Consider the following 24,566-nt stretch of genomic DNA (forward strand, 5'->3'; position numbering starts at 1 on the left):
GCAGTTGTAGTGGGTGAAGTGTACTTCAGGCAGGCAGACCCAGGCCCATCCCCTCCCTACCTGTTACACTTGTGGTGGTAAATGTGAGCCCTCCAAAACCCACCCGAAATCCACTGTACCCACATGTAGGTGCCCCCCTTCATCCCTAAGACGTAGCGGAGAGACTAAATGAATTCTTTGCTTCGGTCTTCACCAAGGAAGATTTGGGTGGGATACCGGTGTCGGAAATGGTATTTCAAGCGGACGAGTTGGAGAAACTTACTGACTTCACGGTAAACCTGGAGGACGTAATGGGGCAGTTCAGCAAACTGAAGAGTAGCAAATCTCCTGGACCAGATGGTATTCATCCTAGAGTACTGATAGAACTGAAAAATGAGCTTGCGGAGCTACTGCTAGTGATATGCAACTTATCCTTAAAATCGAGCGTGGTACCGGAAGATTGGAGGGTGGGCAATGTAACACCGATTTTTAAAAAAGGCTCCAGGGGAGATCCGGGAAATTATAGACTGGTGAGTCTGACGTCAGTGCCGGGGAAAATGGTAGAGGCTATTATTAAAAACAAAATTACAGAGCACATCCGAGGACATGGATTACTGAGACCGAGTCAGCATGGCTTTTGTGTGGGGAAATCTTGCCTGACCAATTTACTTCAATTCTTTGAAGAAGTAAACAAACATGTGGACAAAGTGGAACCGGTTGACATTGTGTATCTGGATTTCCAAAAGGCATTTGACAAGGTACCTCATGAAAGGCTACAGAGGAAATTGGAGGGTCATGGGATAGGAGGAAATGTCCTATTGTGGATTAAAAACTGGTTGAAGGATAGGAAACAGATAGTGGGGTTAAATGGGCAGTATTCACAATGGAGAAGGGTAGTTAGTGGGGTTCCTCATGGGTCTGTGCTAGGACCGCTGCTTTTTAATATATTTATAAATGATTTAGAGATGGGAGTAACTAGTGAGGTAATTAAATTTGCTGATAACACAAAGTTATTCAAAGTTGTTAAATCACGACAGGATTGTGAAAAATTACAAGAGGACCTTACGAGACTGGGAGACTGGGCGGCTAAATGGCAGATGACGTTTAATGTGAGCAAGTGCAAGGTGATGCATGTGGGAAAAAAGAACCTGAATTATAGCTACGTCATGCAAGGTTCCACGTTAGGAGTTATGGACCAAGAAAGGGATCTGGGTGTCGTCGTCAATAATACACTGAAACCTTCTGCTCAGTGTGCTGCTGCGGCTAAGAAAGCGAATAGAATGTTGGGTATTATTAGGAAAGGTATGGAAAACAGGTGTGAGGATGTTATAATGCCGTTGTATCACTCCATGGTGCGACCGCACCTTGAGTATTGTGTTCAATTCTGGTCGCCGCATCTCAAGAAAGATATAGTAGAATTGGAAAAGGTGCAGAGAAGGGCGACTAAAATGATAGCGGGGATGGGACGACTTCCCTATGAAGAAAGATTAAGGAGGCTAGGGCTATTCAGCTTGGAGAAGAGACAGCTGAGGGGAGACATGATAGAGGTATATAAAATAATGAGTGGAGTGGAACAGGTGGATATGAAGCGTCTGTTCACGCTTTCCAAAAATACTAGGACTAGGGGGTATGCGATGAAACTACAGTGTAGTAAATTTAAAACAAATCGGAGAAAATTTTTCTTCACCCAACGTATAATTAAACTCTGGAATTCGTTGCCGGAGAAAGTGGTGAAGGCGGTTAGTTTAGCAGAGTTTAAAAAGGGGTTGGACGGATTCCTAAAGGACAAGTCCATAAACCGCTACTAAATGGACTTGGGAAAAATCCACAATTCCAGGAATAACATGTATAGAATGTTTGTACGTTTGGGAAGCTTGCCAGGTGCCCTTGGCCTGGATAGGCCGCTGTCGTGGACAGGATGCTGGGCTCGATGGACCCTTAGTCTTTTCCCAGTGTGGCATTACTTATGTACTTATGTACTAAGGGCTATGGTAGTGGTGTACAGTTGTGAGTTTTGGGTTTTCGGGGGGTGGTTGGGGGCTCAGCACCCAAGGTAAAGGAGCTATGCACCTGGGACCTTTTTCTGAAGTCCACTGCAGTGCCCCCTACGGTGCCCGGTTGGTGTCCCGGCATTTCAGGGGGACCAGTGCACTACGAATGCTGGCTCCTCCCACGACCAAATGGCTTGGATTTGGTCGTTTTTGAGATGGGTGCCCTCGGTTTCCATTATCGCCGAAAACCGGGGACAACCATCTCAAAAACGACCTAAGGATGACCATCTCTAAGGTTGACCTAAATTTCATGATTTGGGCATTCCCGACCGTATTATCGAAACGAAAGATGGACGCCCATTTTGAATCGATAATACGGGTTGGCCTGCCCCTTTATGGAGTTGTCCTGCAAGGATGCCCTCATGAAAACTTGGGTTCCCCCGTACGATTATACCCCTCTTAGTATTAACCTGACTTATAATAGGATAGACCCAAAACTAAAACTGTTGTGTGCTACTCATTTTGTCAGATGCACTATGGTGTGGGTGTAGATCTATCCATCTATATCTATGTCTATGTCTGTATCTATAGATAGATAGATAGATAGATAGATAGATAGATAGATAAACCAAAGAAAATATACTGATATAGAGGAAAAGCCTGGATGTGTCAGACATCATAAAAGTGTGTACCCTATAACACATTGAAAATAAAATAATAAAAATAGAATAGACTATATGAAAACAATTTAGAATAATATTTAAAGTGATCAGATAGGAAAAGTCACACATATGGGTAATTCTAGCATTTACTCACCAATATGTAGAATTATGCAACAATTTTACACTAAGGGGCCCTTCTACTAAAGCTTAACATGCACTACTGGACATTAGCATGAGCTAAGTGCAATGTGACCCATGGGTTTAAAATAGGATTTGCAGCATTTAATGCTTGCTAATGTCCATTCTACTAAGTTTTAGTAGAAAGTCCCCTTAATTTCTTAGAATAATGGCATATATGTAAATATGAGTGCACATGTACACATAATTGTCCAAATTCCTATGAAGTACAATTCTGTAAATACATGCATGTCTTACATAGTGCATTTAACAGGTAGATGTAGACATAGGTGGAGTCTGGGCAGAGCATGAGCTGAACTCACATGTGCACTCGTAACTTATAGAATACTATGGAGTCCAGGTGCACTAACAGATAGGATGCCCATAGGAATATAATGGGTGTCTTATCATTTAGCACACACTAATCATTAGCATGCACTAAATCTGTTAGTATGCATTAGTAAAAGGACCCCTATTTTATATAAATACTACTAAAAACAGGCCCGTTTCTGAAACAAATGAAAGAGGCACTAGCAAGGTTTTCCTCGGAGTGTGTATGTTTGAGAGTGTGTGTGTGAGAGTGACTCTGTGAGAGACTGAATGTGCGAGTGTGTGTCTGTGACAGAGAGAGTGAGACTGGGTGCGAGTGTGTGTGTGAGAGAGAGAGTGTGCCAGGGGCTCCCCTCCCTCCCAGTTCCAGGGGCCCCTCCATCCCTCCCTCCCTCCCTCCCAGTTTCAGGGTCTCCCGCCCTCCACACGCACCTTCCGAGTTGAAGCTGAGGTGGTTCTTGCGGGCGAGCTTTTCCACCTTGTCGCTGCACAACACGACCACCAAGTACACAAAAGCATCATGTAGAAATTCTTGCACGGACTGCAGGCACCGTGCCATGCTGCCAGCTGTTCTCGTGCGCTGGTGTCTTTCGCTTCACCTTCTGGACACCCTCTTTAATGCTGTATTGCCGTGAGGTCAGGAGGAGGCGGTACTTAGACATTGGAGGAGGTAGTTGAGAGGCTCGTACACTCTGCCGGGAATTCCGCCTTTCTCTGATGTTACTTTTTCAATTCTTCGGCGTCCAGAACGCAGTAATCTCCTGTGACGCGACTTCCTGTTTTCGGCATGGCAGGCGGGAGCTTCTGAGGGAGGGAAGTTGTGTCAGAGCTGACACCTGCGCATTTTTCACAGGGGCGGGCAGTGCCTTGGCTACTCCGCCCCTCCATGCTTCTGTTTCTGTGTGAAGCTGGGCCTCTGCCCTTGTGCCCTGTCCCCGCAGCTGACGTCGGATGGAGGGGGGAGCGGCGGCGACCTGTGGTGGAGGGTTGAGCAGTGGCTGCGGCGACCTTGGGGGGGTGGAGGGTGGTAACAGTGGCAACCTGGGGAGTGTAAGGGTGAGGGGCGGTGACTTTGGGGGGGGGCATGGTGAAGGGAGGATACTGCGCCTCCAACGTTCCAATGGGACGTCATCTCTCTGTATAAAATGCACCTCCAACGTGTCAAATAGGGTGAGCGATGCGATTCGGTGAGTGTCATTGCTCTGCCCTCGACGTCATCACGTTGTGATGCGAGGGCGGGGCAGACACTCATGGGCAAAAAGCGATCTACACAACTACATCTTCCGGTTTCAGGCTTCTGGCTTCCGGCTTCATTAGAACGTTGGAGGTGCGTTTTATATAGAGAGATTTCCACCAATTCAAAAAGGCCAAGCTTCTAAGTGTAAAATGAAATACACCATCAATACATCCAACAATTATAACTTAATAAAATGGATCATCATCATATCAAAACATCCTCCTTGATTATTCCATAGAGGATCATAGTTATAGGTCAGTTATTAAGTATCAGCTGGAGTCTCCAAGTGCCAAGTTTTTTTTGTCAAATAGTTTTTTGAAAATTATTTTTTAAAAGTAATTTCAATATGCAGTTATACACCAAGTGAAAAACCATTCTTTTCCAGATAGTGCGCTGTGATGTGGCACCCCCTAGAGCAGAGGTTTTCAACTCAGTCCTCGGGGCACACCTAGCCAGTGGGGTTTCCAGGATATCCCCATTGAATTCAATGAAAACCTCGACTGGCTAGGTGTACCCCAAGGACTAGATTGAAAACATCTGCCCTAGAGATATGCCTGCTTCTGTACTCAGGTCCAACTACTGTAGATCTGGCTTACATCACTCCAAATGTGAGCAAGCTCAGTTTTGGAAGGCCAGTTCCCAAGAGGGCTTTGTTTGCACCCTAACCCCTACTCTTATGCCCAATAAACTGTCAGGTTCCAAAGTATTTTAGAAGAGATCTTTATTCAGTTTCACCCAAAAGAAATTAACAAGATGCTTCCCATCCTCTTTAATTATGAATTCAAAACAAGGTAATAATCCAAAGGCACAAACTGCCGTTAGGGGGCGCCATTTTCATGACAGCTCTGGACTGAAGCCCCCCTGGATTAACAATAATCTCTATGGTAGGCCGTTTTGAGGAGTGGTGAGGTCTGGAACCTTTGAGGATGGAGAGGCTAGAACATTTTGGGGGATGGGAAGGTCTGGAACCTTTTGGCTTGAGCCAGGGGGACTGGAACTTCAGGGGGTGGTATTGCTCTGCCAGCCCGGGAGCATCGGGCCACAGCTGCTAGCAAGGGGCTCACAAGTACCATTACTTTTTTACCATGGGATTCAGCAATACGTCAGTCTGAGATACCGCAGCTTGCTAAATCCTATGATTTAGATTGTAAGCTCTTTTGAGCAGGGACTGTCTTTCTTCATGTTCAATTGTAAATCGCTGCGTACGACTGGTAGCGGAATAGAAGTGATTTATAGTAGTAGTAGTAGTAGGTATAATATCAAGGTACAGTAAAAGATTGCCTTTTACCACACCTTGATAACTTTCCCTCTTAGGTTGTTATTTCATAACATAAATGTTTATAAGCATTCGCAAAAATGTTTACGCACCCATGTTGACCCGCTGATGTTCTACATATTTATGATTATAAAATGGATGCTCCTTCCATACCTAACTGGTGCATGAAAGTCTATTCTTCCATCTATTTTAGAACTGGGTCAATGTTGGCAGACCTTATTCTAAAATATTAGCAGAAACTGAGATGTCCTGGAGATCTCATTTCTGATTTGTACATCCTTTCTAAAATATTGTCCCACATGTATATGAAACATACGTTGATATTTAAAACATATGATATCCAATTATACTTTTACATGCTTGATCATGGGTGAGCCTGAGGAGGGAGCAAGGGTAGAAATTTTCCTAGAGCATCTAAAATCCTTCCACTGGCTCTGTAGTCAGCTGATGTGTAGACTAACATCTTTAGCTTCTTGTACATACTTTGTTTTGATGTCAAGAATTGCATGCTTCATATACATCCTTGACCCAATCCCAGATGTTGCTGATGTCAGGGAAATATGTTTATAAAAATAGCATTCCATAGCTTTGAGGAGGCTTCAAAAACAATTTACTTTACCATATCTGATCATATTTGGACAATCAGTCTCCATCTGGCCATCTTTTTCTGGCCCTAAAATTGAGGAACTGATTCCAACACCTTTATTGTTCAGGATTCAGCATCTCTTATTATCTTTTACATTTCATAATGATAAACAATACATAGTAGTTCAACTCCAGCACTTATAAAAGTAAAGTTTTCTTTAAAATATAATTAATTTTAGTAGCATCAATTGTAGTTTCAGTATCAATGACTCTATACTAGGATTATATGATTTCATGACCATTATGTAGATAGAACTAATACAAAATCAAATTAATTTTTACATATGGCTGAGTTGCTGCTCTTAAACAGCAGAATACCCCTGGGAAAGCAAGGGTTTCAATAAAACGTATTTAATCTGTAGAGTATTAAATGATGCAGATATAAAACAAGCAAAGAAACCTTTTATTACATCTAAGATAAACGTGGGCAGGGGAATATCATGGATTTCAGTCATGAAGTCAATTCTTTTTTCTTTCTTTTTTTTTAATATTGCAGATGGACTAAAAGGGAGAATATATCTTTTTGCAAATGATTCGAATATAAATACATAAGTATTGCCACACTGGGACAGACCGAAGGTTCATCAAGACCAGCATCCTGTTTCCAACAGTGGCCAATCCAGGTCACAAATACCTGGCAAGATCCCCCCCCCCCCCCCCCCCCCCCAAACGTTCAATACATTTTATGCTGCTTATCCTAGAAATAAGCAGTGGATTTTCCCCAAGTCATTTTAATAATGGTCTATGAACTTTTCTGTTAGGAAGCCGTCCAAACCTTTTTTAAACCTCGCTAAGCTAACCATCTTTACCACATTCTCTGGAAATGAATTCCAGTGTTTAATTACACGTTGAGTGAAGAAACATTTTCTCCAATTCATTTTAAAATTGCTACTTTGTAGTTTCATCGCATGAAATTATACAGCCTATAGACAGATAAGTAGAAACATCTAAACAGGGGCATAGTTATCACTGAACAAATGAAAATCAGCTGTTAGGATTCTCAGCCACTGACCTGTGAGCTGAAGCACCAACAGGCATAGCCTGGCCCCCACTGATTAATGTCCCTGAGATAGTATGGTGTGAAGCACCAGTGGGGATCCTTACTCCATGCAGGCTGCAGATCAGGAAAAAAGTGTGGCTAGAAACGTCCTTCCAGCTGCTGGTTGCACTGTATGCTAGGCAGTAGTCAGTTTCTAGGAGAGAGAAGGAACATGGTTGTTTATGGGTGTTAGTATGGGAGGGAGCTGTATGGGCAGAAAGTGGCTTAAGGGATGAGAGGAGGCAGGAAAGACACAGAACTGGTGGGTTACTGGGAGGAGAGAGCATGGGGATTATAAGAGGGAGTTGTTCAAGTAGGGAAAAGAAAAGAAAAGTAGAGCATAGGGTTAAGTGTGGGAAGAGATCATATGGGTGAGTGTGAGGAAGAAAGCATGGGGTTGAATGAGAGGAAAGAGAAAGTGAAGATATAAAATGGTGGTAGGAGTAGGGGTAAGAGCATTGAGGCTGATTGAGGGGAGGAGTGAATGGGGAGAGATCATAAGGCTGAGTGTGAGGGGGAAAATCAAGAGAGCAAATGTTGATGGGGAAAGAGATGGGTTGAGAATAAGCAAGCGGGAGAATGTGGGAATGGCGTGGAAAGTAAGACCACACACACACCACTTTCCTGCTTACTATTCATTCCTCACATCCTCCCACAATGTCAAACTCACCTCCCCACACCTCATTCACCCCAAGCCTCTTCTTCACATAAACAACCATAAGAACCATATACTCAGACAGACCAAAGGTCCATCAAGTCCAGTATCCTGTTTCCAACAGTCACAAGTACCTGTCAAAATCCAAGAACAGAAAAACAGATTTTATGCTGTTTATCCGAGGAATATCTGTGATGATTATAAATAGTCACGAAATATAGGCTCACCATTCCGGTGATAACAACAGTGGCGTTCCTGGGGGGGCTGGCACCCGGGGCAGATCGCCAATGCGCCCACCCCCCCGGGTGCAGCGCCCCCCCCCCCCCATGCAGCATGGACCTCCCCCCGGCAAAAGGACACCCCCGCAAAGGAACCCCCCCACCGGGTGCACGCCACTGGGGGGGGTGCCGCGCGCGCCTGCCCTCCGTTGGTCCATGCTTCTTCTCTGCCCCGGAACAGGAAGTAACCTGTTCCGGGGCAGAGAAGAAGCATGGACCAACGGAGGACAGGCACGCGCGGTACCCCCCCAGCGGCGTGCACCCGGGGCAGACCGCCCCCACCGCCCCCGCCCCCCCTAGGAACGCCACTGGATAACAATTGCCTAAGTGACCATATGAGACTTCCCCTTCACAAATCAGAAATTAAATAGCACAGAGTACTACATGTTCTACCACTAGTTGGTTGCGTATGATATCCTAGGTATAAGCAGTGGATTTTCCCAAGTCTATCCTAATAATGGCTTATGGACTTTTATTTTAGAAAATTAGCCAAACCTTTTTTGAACCCTGCTAAGCTAACTGCTTTTTACCACATTCTTTGGCAACGAATTCCAGAATTTACTTATTCATTAAGTGAAGAAATATTTTCTCTGATTTGTCTTAAATGTTTTAAAGGTTGTAGCCGAGGCAGAGAAGCAGAGACAGATTCCTCGTTTTAAAGCTGAAGGTGTCTGACGTCAGAGGAGCGCCCGCCCGCAGGCATGCACCGAGATTGTAGGTGTGCCTGATTGACGCGCCCAAACTGTAGGCACGCTGGAATGAAGATGCGCCAGAATGTAGGCGCCCAGGAGAGAAGGAATCTATTCGTGTAGCGTCCAGGTCAGGAACGTCTTGGGCGCGTATGTCTGGCTCCGCATGTTACAGTCCAGGTTTGTGACACTCTGTACCTTTTCTAATTCCACTATATCTTTGTAGAGAAGCGGAGACCAGAAATGTACACAGTATTTGAGGAGCAGTCGCACCCTGGAGTGATAGAAAAGCATTATAATATTCTCATTTTTGTTTTCCATTCCTTTCCTAATAATACCTAACATTCTATTTGCTTTCTTAGCCACCATTGTACACTGAGCAGAGGGTTTCTACATATCATCAACGATGACACCTAAATCCTTTTCCTAGTCGGTGACTCCTAATGTGGAATCTTGTATCACGTTGCTATGGTTTGGGTTCCTCTTTCCCACATGCATCACTTTGCACTTGCTCACATAAACATCATCTGCCATTTGGATGGCCAGTCTCCCAGTCTTGTAAGGTCCTCTTGCAAATTTTTCACAATCCTCTTGCGATTTAACAACTTTAAATAACTTAGTTTCATCAGCGAATTTTATTACCTCATTAGTTATTCCCTTCTCTAGATCACTATTAAATATGTTAAAAAGCAGCAGTCCCAGTACAGACTGCATGGGAATCCAAACTATCTACCCTTCTTCATTGAGAATACTGACTATTTAACCATTCGCTCTTTTTTTCTATCTTTTAACTAGTTTTTAATTCACATTAGGACATTACCTCCTATCCCATGACTTTCTAATTTCCTCAGGAGTCTTTTATGAGGTACTTTGTCAAATGCCTTTGAAAATCAGGATACACAATATCAGTGGCGTTCCTGGCCTGGATCGCACCCGGGGCGGAGCGCCGATGCGCCCCCCGCTAAATGACACCTTCCCCCCCTCCGGCGAAATGACACCCCCCCTGGGTGCACGCCGCTGGGGGGGGGTGCCGCGGTACACGCCTGCTCCGAGTTCGCTAAACTTTGCTTCGCTGCAGCTCCCTCTGCCCTGGAACAGGAAGTAACCTGTTCCGGGGCAGAGGGAGCTGCAGCGAACGAGCGACGAAGTTTAGCGAATTTGGAGCAGGCGCGCACTGCGGCACCCCCCAGCGGCGTGCACCCGGGGCGGACTGCCCCACCGCCCCCCCCTTTGTACGCCACTGCACAATATAGATCAACTCACCTTTATCCACATATCTATTCTCCCTTTCAAAGAAATGTAGTAGATTGATGAGGCAAGATATCCCTTGACTCAATCCATGTTGGCTTTGTCTCACTAATCCATGCTTATGTTTACCCTCTGTTATATTGTTCTTTATAATAGTCTCTAGCATTTTGCCTGGCATAGATGTCAGGCTCACAGGTCTATAATTTCCTGGATCACCTCCGGAACACCTTAAATAAATTTATTGTTATATTGGCTGCCTTCCAATCTTCCAGTACCATGCTTGACTATAAAGATAAATTACATATTACAAACAATAGCTCTGCAAGTTCATTTTTTCAATTCTATCAGTATTCTGGGATGTATATCATCTGGTCCAGATTATTTTATTATTATTATTATTATAGATTTATATTCTTTACAAGCATTTACAACTTGAACAGGAAAAAACCAGACAAGAATAACTTTTTAAAAAATCAAATCTAAAGCAGAAGAATTAATTTTACATCTTATATTAGACCACAAATAGTGGGGGGAGGATCCTTATAAACTCAGGAGATGAGACTCTAAAGACGAAAATATTTATACACTTAAAGGAAAAGGCCTAACACTTTATCCTGCATTATTTTCATAATATTCCTCAAACCATAGATCATGAATATGCGAATTACGCAGGACCATTAATAATTTTTTTTGGTCGATAAACTGTCTTAAATGTTCTCGATAGAGAAAAACATATTTTATTCCCAGATATTTGATATTGCATTTGCAGGGATAATTTAAGTTAAATGATGCTCCCAAGGCTATTGTTGGTCCAGATGATTTTCTACTCTTCAGTTAGACAAATTGCCCCATTGCACCTCCAGGTTTACAGAGATTTGTTTAATGAAAAACTGCAAAATACAGATATGCATATCATGGATTCTTAAACAGGGCAATCGTGAAACAAGCGGCCCTTGTTGAGGCGTCAAATGGATATTTGGTACAGCTCTGTATGATGCCTTTTGGATTACAAACATCAATTGAAGGATTTGCTATTTGAGGATGATCCTGGATCTGTGAACTGTGGATTAATTTTTTCAGATAAGTGATGATTTTTGAGAGGTGTACACTTTTCTCAGTTTTTTAATAGTTTGGAACTGAATGTCCTTTGCATTTTGGTGTTCGTTGGCTTGTTCTGCTTTTTTTTTTGGACGGGAACTTTTCTATCATGTCTTGGAGAGTTTTTCTTCCCATTCTTTTTCCAGGTAGTTGGTGGTCTGTGATAGTATATGGGACTCCACTGTGAGTTTGTTTGCTAATTGTGGGGTCCTTTTATGAAACTGCAGCAAAAAGGGGGCCTGCACATGCGCCAAGGTCTCCTTTTACCGCAACGGATAGAAGGCAGGTTTTTGGGGTTTTTTTTCAAGAAATGGCCATGCAGCAAGTGCTTGCTGCGTGGCCATTCACTCGCCACACAGCCATTTCAGGGGGCAGCACTGACCGCCACTCATTGAGGTGGCGGTAAAGGCTCTTGTTCTAACCTGGCAGTAACCAGGCAGTGCACGTCACTGCCTAATTACCACTGAGTACACACTGGCGTTACAAAAATTGAAATATTTTTGCAGTACCAAAAATGGTGCATGCTGGGAGTGGGAACTACTGAGTGTTTTGAGGCCATATTTGTTTATAAAATATTTATATAGACCACCAAATGCATTAGACTTACAGACTGTTTAACTTGTTCGGGATTCTATAGAGGAACATAGGTGCATACTGTATATGGGTTACAAAAATTAATTATTTACTTTTTATTTAAAAGAAGAATTTACTTGAGCCCTGGGTGGCTGCTGGTGGTCCCATTATGGCCCGGTGTGTCTTGGGACCGTTTCAGGACTAGTCCGGCTCTGCTACACTGTTTTGAGACGCTTCTGGGGGTCCAAAGCTTATAGATTCCCTGTTGATGAGATTTTAAAAGTGGTAAGATAGAATAGATCATGTTGTATGGTCTCCCAGGCCAAACCTACACTACTTAAGGAATTTACAGAGAAAATTTGAGGAAACAGTAGAGTGTAAAAATTATATTTTGTGCAATTAAGGGTTGTCAATTTGTTTCCTCAGATGCTCACATTTTAAAGAGTATATTGTACCTTGCCCTGGATAAGGGTGGGTTATAAATAATAAATCTAAATAAAGCCATTCCAGACTGAGGGGCCCTTTTACTAAGCTGTATAAGGGCCTATGTATGTACAGCGGACGCCAAATCAGCACTACCGCCCGGCTAGTGCATGAGCTGGGCAGTAATTCGGAATTTGGTGCATGCTGAATTCCATGGTAGAAAATAATTTTCTATTTTCTACCATGGGCCACTTACTAGGCAGTAAACAGCAGTTGCCGAGCGCTGCAGCATGTAAAAGGTAGTGTTAAAAAAAATGGACATGTGGCAAGTGATGTTCTTGCCGCACACCCATTTCGTGTGGGAGCTCTTACCGCCACCCATTAAGGTGGTGGTAAGGGCTCCCGCACTACCCTGGTTGTAACCAAGCAGTGCATGGCACTGCTCGATTACTGCCGGGTATACACCAGCGCTACAAAAATAAATATATTTTTGCAGCGTCAGAAATAGTGCACACTGGGTGGGGGGGGGGGGGGGAACTACCTCTGGGCTCCTGCGGTAGCCTGGTGGTACTTCCCTTTTAGCAAGCGGTAAGACCACGTTGGGGTTACCACCGCTTTGTAAAAAGGCCTCTAATGGAGGAGTGCTCAGCCACGGTGAATCAGGCTCCGGCTTCCAGCAAACCCACCTCAGCTCAAACATGCTGGGCCATACATATAAATCAGACAGGCTTGCTTTAGCACTCTTTAATTTAAGGCCTGACCAAAGCAGGACCATATCCTCTGATTAACCACTGATTTTGTCTTCACCAATTTCTGTGGCCACTTTCTCTTATCCTCACTGCCAAAAACTTGAAAAAGAAAAACATTAGAAAAAGGAAAAAAAAAAACCTCCTCACCACCTGCCTCTTAGCTTCTGCTGTCTATGTCACTGCCTGCCATGTTACTGACTTTCTTTCTTCATTTGTGGCTCTGCTGTAATTTTAGTAGTGCCACTCAATTTGCTTCTGGCTAGTATAATCACCTGTCCTGTTACTCTCTTGTTTCCACTGGGGAGTTTTGACCCCGAAAAAGACCAAAGAGAAAAGCAAACAAGTCTTCCATCTTTAGCATTTCTGTTTTACCTTATCTGTGGTGAATTGGGCTCTTTCCCCCTCCTTTGTAAATGGAGAAATTGACAGCTGCATTATCTCCTAGCCCCCAATTACCAAGTGTCCACGAGGATAGCATTGCAATTAAAATTTCAGCTTATCCATTTTGTTAAGAGATCAGACCATGTTATTCCCCTTTAAACTGGCAGCCATTGATTGCCTGTCACATATAGATTAAAGTTCAATATCCAGCCCTTGTTTTTAAGATCCTTCGGTCTAGCCAGTCTATGTCTTTCAAATGCCTCTACCCCTTGTGCCTTGCAGTGCAGCAAATTCTAAACAAGTTAGATTAATAGTAGATAGAAAACCCACTTTTAAAGTGCAAAACTGCTTTTCCCATTGATGTCAATTAAAATCAATGAAATGAATTAAAACAAATTTTTCGATATTTGAAAATGAACTGAATGAGTGACTGATCTGAAACCTAACCAAACCAAAATGTTTTTGGCATGCATATCCCTGTCACATTCCTATTTTAACCCAAGTTTAAGAATAGTCACATGTATCAAAATATTTTTTCTAGGAAACAATTAGAACCATACAGAAGCACTTTGGCACAGACTTATGTCTTTGCATATGACTAATAGGGGTGTGTAGCCTGAAGATTTTTATGTTCTGTCATTTCTTGTGTGGTTTTGGGAATATTCATGTTTTGTTTTGAGGTTTTTTCATTGTGTCATCACAAGGGCAACGCTGTTAAAAGTGAGTACTGTTTTAGAAAGAGTGCCCACTCTTTTAAAAGAACACACACTCTTTTGAAAGAGTATGCAAAGTTCACGAAGAGAGCATGCTATTCACGGACATTCTTTTCTGATAAGTGTGTTTAAGTGCACTATTTATGCAAGTGCAATGGTTTACACATGCATCTACTATTGTGAAAAAGTGTACAGGATAGTCACCTTTTCAACAGAGTGCACACTTTATCAGAGGGGTGTGCACTATTGACAACACACACACACACACATACACATATCTGCACACACATACAAACATGCAATTGTTTGTTTTTCCTGCTCCTTTTCATTTGCAATTGGCATGAAATGGCATAGAAAACATCTCCTATGTTGTTTCAAATTAATGCACATCTCTAATGATTAAATGTATTTGGACTGAGGGTATTTAAGGACACCTGCAGACATAGATTTAATTGGAGAACTGTTTGATGGTAGTATGGAATATGAGTAAGTGCAAAGTGATGCATGTGAGAAAGAGGAACCCGAACGCTAGCTACATGATTCAAGGTTCCACGATAGGAGTCACCGATCAGGAAAAGGATCTAGGAGTCATCATTGACGATACTTTGAAACCCTCTGTTCAGTGTGCTATGGCAGTAAAGAAAGCAAATAGAATGTTAGGTATTATTAGGAAAGGAATGGAAAATAATATTATAATGCCTTTGTATCACTTCATGGAGAAAGTCCAAAACCTGCTAATGGATCATCTCTTGGTTTTTGAATAGTACCAAGACAGTTGCGTGCTGATTAACAGGGAGTGCTTATCATCCAGATATTTGCCCAGTATTTTGGGGTAGCCCAATTGTTCCAGGGGATTCTTTTAAATATTTAGTAGTTTTAGTTGATTACTAATTGACATTTAAAGCTCGGGTATCTAATATGGTAAAGATAGGTTTTAATGCCTTACGGTAATTGAGAGCTATTAAAAGGGTTTTTGTTTTTAGTGGAAAAGCTTGCCCTCTTTTCTTCATGCATTGGTGATATCAGAAATGGATTATGTAGAATGCAGCTATGAGACTTTTAGCTAAGGCACAGGTTAGGAACCATGTAACCCTTGTTAATATGTGTTACAACTTGAGACCCCTCCACTGGAATAGTGGTGGGCCGAGCTCTATAGCCTAGACTGCTGAAAAGCATTGACTAGGCCTGAAAATCTGATGATGGCCTTCTAGCTGAGTGCCTACGGAAGCAGGACCGGTTGGCAAGCCTTATTAGGATCTGGTGTGACATTCAAATACAGTGTAAGGGCCAAGATGGAGGAATTAATGGCTAAACTAGTAAGAAGTTAGGTTCATAAAATGGAGTCTGATTTTGTAAAGATGGCGTCTTTCTCTGTATCTCCTGAGTTGTTTACAACTCAGGAAGTTACAGTCATGAAGAAATAGGTGAAAGGAGGGAGAAGTGGGCATCCGATATGCGATTGAGCAAACTGTCAGAAAGTATGATTCACATATGAAAAAAATTGTGTGCCCATTGAGTTGAATGGGCAGAAGAGAGTATTTAAGATCTGCAAATCTAGGCGGAGTTTGGAATTTTCCCCAACTCTACCCAGAGGGCAGAACTACGGTCGGTCCACCTGAGATTCTGACTGATGAGTGTGCCAGATTGATTGAAGTTCCAATTGGTGAGAATAAAGATCATTTCTAACACTTATTCTCCTAGTCTGTGCCTAAATTTCTTGACTGCATATCTGTTTCTCTGAACACCCCTACACAAATAGTGTTCACATAAGCAAGGAGGCTCCTACTCCTTAGTGCATTATGTGGGAGAATAGATGCCCTAAGATACACTTAGACACCAGGAGTCAGAAAGCCGAGGTCCTGGGTAACAGGCTTAAAATGAGCCTTCTGAAACCCACTCTTCATCTCCGTGGGCATGGGTCCCCCGGAGGTCTAGAGAGGGGTAATTAAAACACCCTTCTGTTAATGAAATAGCACTTGCTTCCAATTAAATATCATATTGAGTTTAAAACTGGTCTATAAAGCTCTCTATGACACAATTCCTTCTTACTTAGCATCAATGTCTGTATTATATGTACCTTGTAGACCACTCTGTTCATTAACAGACTAGAGAATGGCCATCCCACATTTGTCTAAAGTCTGTCTGGCCTCTATGCGGGATTACACCTTTTTTTTTTTACAAGCTTCAGAATGATGGAACAAATTGCCTTTTGAGCTCCGTAACGAAGCTTCTTTAAAGAAATTTAAAATGATTCTTTTAAAAACTCATCATTTTAAATTGGCCTTTGGCCTTCCTGGTAAGTAGCTGCATTGTTTGCCGGAGGTTTATTTATTGCTGACGTATGAAGGACAATGTAAATGATACTTGATAGGGAATTTGATTGTTTTACTTGCCTGTCAACTTTATGGCATTGTATTTCTGTATATCTATTTTAGTGTGAACCTTGAACTGCTTAGTCCTTATCTAAAATGTAAACAGTACAGCAAATGAATAATAAACATAAACCCATATATTTACCCAACCCAACGGTAGGCAATTTCCACACCAACAATAGGCAATTTTCAAGGCACTATTTTACGGAGGTGAACCTCTGTATTAGGACTCCCAACTGGATCCAAATTTGCCCGATATTGTTGATTTAGCCCTGAGTTTATATCATTGCATGTTGGACTTGTAGTTCTGATTTCTCCATTGAACTCCATAAGAAAGCAAGCCGGCAAGTCCTTGCATGCAGTTGGGTAAACCCAGAACTGAATCAACTCTGTTGAGTGAATCTGGATCCAGTTGGCAGTTTTACTCTCTTTACATACTTAGAAATCTTTGAAAATTGTCTTTTTCTTCCTTTTTGTAATGTGTGATAATACGTATGCATCTTTCTTTCTTTTTTCTAAATATCTTCCATAAATCAGCCTTTATAAAAACTGGTATTTAGAGGGTTTTGTTCTATTTTTAAATGAATACATTTGCAAAGTTATTTCCATAATTACTTCAAGAACACATGCAAAAACACTAAATGTGTGTGAACCATATTATGGAAATATACAAATCTAAAAATGCAAATTCCAGGAAAAAAATACCATATGTCACTGCAGTTTAAGGCTAATAAAAGAAGGGTGATTCAAGTCATAAATGAAATGAAAAAAATAAAATTGCCAAACAGTACTGAATTGCCTGATACTATCCATACATTACAGCACCAGTTTGGGGCAGAGAAGGGTGATATTTAGCCACTATCCAGATAGAACTTGATTTTATATATGGCACCAAACAAATTGGTGCCAAATAAAGCGCTATTCTGTAAACCACGCATAAAGTTAGGCACAGTTTATAAAATAGCACTTAAGCCCGGGAATCATGCTTATCTTTAGGAGTGGACATTTGCACCAACTGAAACGTGGGCATTATGCACGTATCCCCGTTATTCTATAACACCATGTGTTAATTTTAGGAACACCTCCATTATGCCCATGCTCCTCCCATTTCTACACCCCTTTTTCTGATTGCGCGTAAATTTTAGGTGTGGATCCCTCACCTAAATTTCTGTGTGTAAATGCCAGTTAAATCTAATTAGTGCCAGTAATTGCTTGTTAAACAACCAATTATTGGCTCTAATTAGCTCATTATTCAATTAAATTGTGAGCACAAATTAGGCACACAGAATTCTTAGCAACTGTTTATAGAATTAGGGGGATAGTGTATATGTTTTAAAAGATAATGCTGGAATGGTAACTGCACTAGCCGTCTATTCAGTGCCAAATATGTAAATAAGTTTAAGTGCCAGCACTCTGTGCTTACTCTGAGTAGATTTCAAGAACATCTTTATTCCCCAAGTGCAGTATCAGAGTTGCATTACTACATTTTTTTTTCTTTAATATCTGCAGAAGCTCCAGATCAGGAGGCAGAACGAGCAGCAATGGAGGCGGGGGAGTGCCAGCAGGAGGCTGCAGCAGGAATGGCGGCAGCTACACCAGAGAAACAGGGGGTAGAAGAGGGTTCCTCTTCTTCAGAGGCAGAAGGGGATGATGATGTTGACGAGGAGGGAACCCAGAATGCATAGGACCAGATTGTATATATGGTGCCTAGATCTGCACGCTGAAATCCAGGTGCATTCTAAAACTACGTACGTAACTTAATTGGCTCAACAAGCCAAATCAGTGCTTTTAACAGCACTTAACAAGCAATAATGAACACTAATTGACAATAATTGCAAGTTGCGTGCACAACTCGGTAAGTGCATTCTATAATGAATCATGTCTCAATGGTGAAGCACATAGTTTAAAGTAAATGCATTCAGTTCAAAAGGGGCATGTTTATGGACGTTTCGTGGGTGTTCCAAAATGTACACGCATAGTTACATGCGGGATTTCCGCTGAGTTTTCAATGGTATAAATAGGCACATGCAGATTTAGGTGCGATGATATTGACTAAGCGTATTCTATATACCGCTTGCAAATTTTAGGCGAAACTGAGTTCCGAGTGGTTTTTAAGGTGCCGTATATAGAATGTGGCCCATTACATCTTTCTTTCAGTGCTGGCCCTCAGGTTCAGCCCTCACTGGCCAGAGAGATGATAAGTGAGGTGCAGGCCATGGATTAAATAGGATGGCCACAGAAGGGGAAATAGCTCATGAGAATCCCATGGCCACGCCCCATTTTTGATCCGTACGTAAACGTTACACGTGGATCCAGGTGCATAAATTTAAGCACATAGATTTTAATTGATCCCAATTAGCACCGATAATTGATTGATAGAGCCCCATTATCAGTGCTAATTGGCTCATTATTCAATTAAATTGTGCATGCAAATTTGGTGCTTGCCCAAATTTGCATGCACAATTTAAAGTTCAATTTATAGAATTTAGGGGAAAATACACAGCATGGGTTGTTCAATGATTTTTCTGTAGACAACATAATTGTCCCTATCCAGTAGCTGAAATACGTATATGCACCATGGTAAATTATGCATGACCTTCCCACTTGAATTGATAAGAAAATAATTTCTTAAAGATTTTCCAAACATCTTGTAAAAGGATAAACTTGAACATTACTGTTACTTAGAGACAATAGCAATTTAAAAGATATGCATTTTGACTGAAGAATTGCTTTGATATTTAAGAATAATAGGTGATTTAATTGCCTATGCAGTCATCTTAAATGAGTGATATTTTACAGAGCGTAAAAACATCATCTGTTTAATGGAATGCATTGTCAAAATCAAATATAATATGAAAAAAATGAAACTTGTATGCAAACCAGTCCTATTGATTTATGGTTAATTTTCTTCTTTTTTCTAAGCTTCAAAGTGACAAAGGAATGCTAAGCAAAAGCAAGCAAAATCTAATTTAAAAATCTCCAGGCCTCAGAGTAAAGACAGCTCTAGCTCTCTTTTATAAGCTACTGGTCTCGACTCTGGTACCTCTTCAAGTTCAGGGGAAAGGCATTCCCCTAATCCACGTGCACGTGCCTCCTTTTCCCTTTCAACCCATGGTGGGTTGCCCCGCTTCAAAGTTGGCATCTTCAGGATCATCATTTTGTAGCTTTTTGAAACCAGTTCTTACTGAGGTACCTCCCTTTGAGGGATCCTTATCACAAATATCTATTTATTAATGTTTGAAAAGTGGTTAAAAGAACTGAAGCTATATTGATGGATCCTGTATTCAATCAAGACAGCAAGATGATTTCCTTTGCAGCGTAAACAAGCCATGTATCATACCTAACATTACCACTGTAACTAGGCTTTGTTTATATGCAGTCAGTATTATGTATGAAATACACAAGATATAGCACAAAGATTAATTTTCAGGCTTAATGGCACCCTACAATTTGGGATAGTCAACGACTAAATGTACAATTATTGGATACATGTAAAAGTCAATTTGATATTACTGATTCACAACTTTTTAATTGGACTGCTTGCTCCATACAAAGGCTATATGCAGATATGCAAAAACAGAGCATACGATTAGAGTTAATGACTCACAATTATCATGTAAGGTGGACATTTTTCCACAAATGGGTACCCAATTTAGCTTGGATATCCATTCAGGAATAGAATACTGAACATACTGAATACTGAGTCATACTGTAAAGGCTCCTTTGTTTTATACAGTAAGGCGTCCTGAATTACCATGCAAATTTGTTGTAATACCTAAGCTTTTTGGGGCCCTGTTTATTAACCCTAGAACGCATGACGTTAAAAATATACATATTAACGTCATGGGGGCCTTTTAGGCCCCCATGCACATAATGTAGAAAAACACACTTAAATAACTTTCACAAGTTTATTTCAAAATTGCTCAATAAAATATGAATAGTGGACAACATTTTAATTATAATTTTTCACAGAAAACACCAAAAAATCTTTTTTTTCCCAAATTTCACACAAAGACATGAAAACACACAAAAATGCATAGAAATCTATAGCAAACTAGCTGCAGCTACATTTTTATTCTAACTTTCTTTTCTATTATATTAGTCTTCCAAACAATTCTGACATGTTATTTTTTCAGAAGTGTTCTTTGCAAACAGTTTCCTTACAAGTGGAACAATATCGCTCAGTTTTCCTCTCTATGTTTCTTGGACACATGAAACAACGCTTTCGTTTTCTTTCTCCTGGCTCTGGAGTAATCTGAAACTGTACGCCACACCGTTTCATTGCTTCTTTAGTTTTCTTTGGCAAGCATTTCAAGTCACTTCGCTCTATCATGTGAGGTATTACAAGTTCATGACAAAGGTCCTTCAAGAATAAGCGTCTCCTGTCCTTCCTCTGTGCATGAAATTCAGGATGAGTTTCTGTATAAATAATGAATGAATTTAGGGCTGCTACATCAAGCATATTTGAAAATAGTACTACAGGCCATCGTTTTGTTTGCCTCTTACACGAATATTCTCCCACCATCTCATCCATTTTATCTACACCTCCTTTTGTTGCATTGTAATGCAGGATGATTTCTGGTTTCAATTTTTGGTTATTGCTGTCAACACTGCAATCGTGATGCATGGTACTGAGTAAAATTACAGATTTCTCCTTCTTTGCCTTGTAAGATACCAAAGTCGCTTTGTTATTGAATCCAAAGACACTCTCATAAAGTGCTCGCTGACGATTGTGTTTGAGTGCTGCTGGAATTTCTCGTCTGTTTTGCTTTATAGTACCAACAAGTGTAATAGCTTTTGCAAGCAGAAAATTGCCTAGTTCAACATTGGTGAAATAATTGTCCATGGTGATGTTTCTACCTGAATTGAATATTGGAACAGCAAGAGTTTTGACTATTTCAGACCCCAGATCCTTCTGTACTGGTGCACCAACCTCTTTGCCACAGTAGATTACGCCATTTATGCCATAATAATTTGCAGAATCACACATCCAGAAGATGTATTGTATGAATTTGCAGCGTCCTCTGAACGGTACAAGTTGCTCATCTACAGTAACATTAGTACTAGGACTGTAAAGTTTTGTGCAATTTTTGATAAATATGTTCCAGATATAACTGATAGGGGCTAATTTGTCTGTTTCAAACCTCGCTGCACGAGTTCGCTTATCATCAAAGCGAATGATCCTTCTAATTTCCTCATATCTGCCCACTGACATTGTCGCCTTATAGTGTGGATCAGTAAGTGGGTCCAGAAATAATTCTCGTATTGGGACATCATACGATTTTTGACTCCCTGCCAGCAGGAAAAGTCCAATATATGCATAAAGTTCCTCTTTTGAGATATTTTTCCAGGACTTATTTTTTGCTGAAGCGATACGTCTTCCTTCTAGGTTTGAACATAATAGGACCTCTTCTGCAATATTGTCAGAAAAATAAGTACAGAATACATCTTTAGGGGTAAAGTAACTGGGACTTCCCACAGCTCCTTGAGCCTGTCTCACAATATTGTGTATTGGAGTACGTCCAACTAATGTAGGATTACTGTCCCAAAAAACATTTGTTTTGGACGTTCTACTTATCACTTCTTGAGGATCCACTAGATTCACTTCTTCATCATCAGAAGAATCACTGGATGAGGATGTTTGATTAGCTGGTGGCAGATATTCTTCATCAGACAAAGATAGTTCACTTTCATCATCGCTTTGAAACATAATCGCTTCAATCTCTTGGTCAGTCAGACACTTGGAGGAAGACTGTGCCATTGCTGACTAGATGTTAGAAAATGAAACAGATTTCCTCTCAACAGCTTATCTTATCACAGGTCCTTCAGCAATTAGCTCACAGTGTATACTGTCCTCAGTGTTCAGAGGACCTGAGGTGATGTCATGGCCTTATCACTCCCTCCAAAAATCACATGACATCCTCACATGTTATTATCCACACCCTGGCCCCTCCACCAGCATTACTGAGTACAAATAAAGTAACTTGAGACACAAACACTTCTGAGAACATGATAAAAACAGCGGGGGCCTAAAAGGCCCCCAATTCGTACAGATGTAGTTTTCACCAAACAAGCATTGTTACACCATAATGCCTATGAAAAAAAATTATATGAACAACTGGATATTATCAACAATGACATACTTGAGTAATACCTTGAGTTTCAAAATTCTAACTAAAGTAATTTTGCAGATAATAGCAAAAATGTAAGCATGGGGGCCTAAAAGGCCCCCAATATGCGTTCTAGGGTTAAGCCGCATTATAGGCGCGTTAACATTTTTAATGTGTGTTACCTGTGTACGTGCCTACAATATCCCTATAGGCACCTACACTGTTAGCGCGCAGCTAATTGTAGACACGTTAAAAATGCTAACATGCCGTTGTAAACAGGGCCCTTGGTTCCCAACTGTGGCAACCTGTAATCATAGGTACTCATGTATCTTTAAACAATTACACCTATCTTTTGCATTGGCACTCAATATCAGGGGATAATTTGGGGTGGGCAGGCTGCTGGAACTCATGCGGGTCTGAATGATATTTAGCTGGAGCAACATAAGAGTTATGCAGCCCTGGCTGAATATCGGGCTAGGGGCCACGTAACTTTTGTTTTGATATTTTTTTGTTAAAAAAGAGCCCCCATTCCCTCTTCCTGCTCCCCAACAAAGACCTTTTTCCTTCCCCTTCCCCACAGCCAGTGGCAAACCCCCCCCCCCCCCCACACACACACCCAGAGGGCCCCCCCCCCCCATCTCCCAGCTGTCCACGTAGGCCCTCCTCCCGGGCCTACCTGTAGTCCACGTGGTCCATGGTGCCCGCTGGGGGCAGTAGCACAGGCCCCTCACTCCTGCCCCTTGCGACCGCTGAAGGAAAATGGCTGTCGCAACCTCTTGTGGCAGCTTGCAGTACTACACAGTACCTTGAGCTGCCGCAAAAGGTCATGGCAGCCATTTTCCTTCAGCAGCTGCAAGGGGCAGGAGTCAGAGGCCTGCGCATTGCCCTCAACGACCACCATGGACCACAAGAAACTGGGGCTGGGGGAGGGAGGAAGGGAAAAAGGGCCATTGTTGGGGGCAGGAGGGGGCTTTTATCAACAAAAAAAAAACAAAAAAGAAAACAAAAGTTATGTGGGCCCTGGCCCGATATTAAGTGCCAGGACCCGCATAGCTAGGCCAGCCAAAGTTAGGACAGCTTTTGAGCTGTCCTAAATTTGGCCGCTTAGCTATGCAGGTGCCAGCACTGAATATTACCGGCACCCACATAACCTTGGGCTCTTCCCTAATGCTGTCCCCATACAACCCCCTGACCTGCGCCTTTTTTGGCGGTGGTCAGAGTCAATATTCAACGGCACTGCCCACTTTAGTGCCACTGAATATCAGGGGTAGGCAATGACAAGCGATTTAAATAGGCAAAAGCCTCTCCTACCCGTTTAAATCACTTTGAATATCGGCTCTGATAATTTTAACATGAAGTAATTTGAATTGTAAACACAGGTATAAGATGTTATACCTTGTTGCATTCTTTAAAATACAACCCCCTTACTAAGCATTTTTGGAATTCCAAGTCTAGAAATTAACACCAAATTGTTATCCAGAATCGAATGCATCAAAAGACTGAAAAATTAAACAAAACTAAATCTGGCAGCCACCAGGTTATAAAGATCTGCAGTCAGCCCTGTCAGTTTGCCACTTATATGTACTCATTTTTTCCACTGGCTGCTCCTAAACCATACTTTTGCATACAAATGTAGAAAATTAAAGCATAAATTCACAATCTGACTTAATAAACTCTGACTGGTCTATTCTATTTCAGTTAAATTAAAATACCCAGTGCTATCTATGCATAGCAGAATTTAATTTTTTCTGTGAGTAGGAGGATACCCTGTAGTGGAGTAAGGGAAGAAAACCACAAGGACCAGTTTATATTAAAGTTATCCTTTTTTAAATAAATGGAGATTTGCATTTAATTAACTGGGAACTATGAAAATTATAAGTCAAGAGCATGGCAACAGCAATTGGAGAAGGAAGGTGACCAAGGGCTTACTGGCCATTTTGT

This window comes from Microcaecilia unicolor, chromosome 2 (assembly GCF_901765095.1).
Source record: "Microcaecilia unicolor chromosome 2, aMicUni1.1, whole genome shotgun sequence".
In the NCBI taxonomy this organism is placed as follows: domain Eukaryota; kingdom Metazoa; phylum Chordata; class Amphibia; order Gymnophiona; family Siphonopidae; genus Microcaecilia; species Microcaecilia unicolor.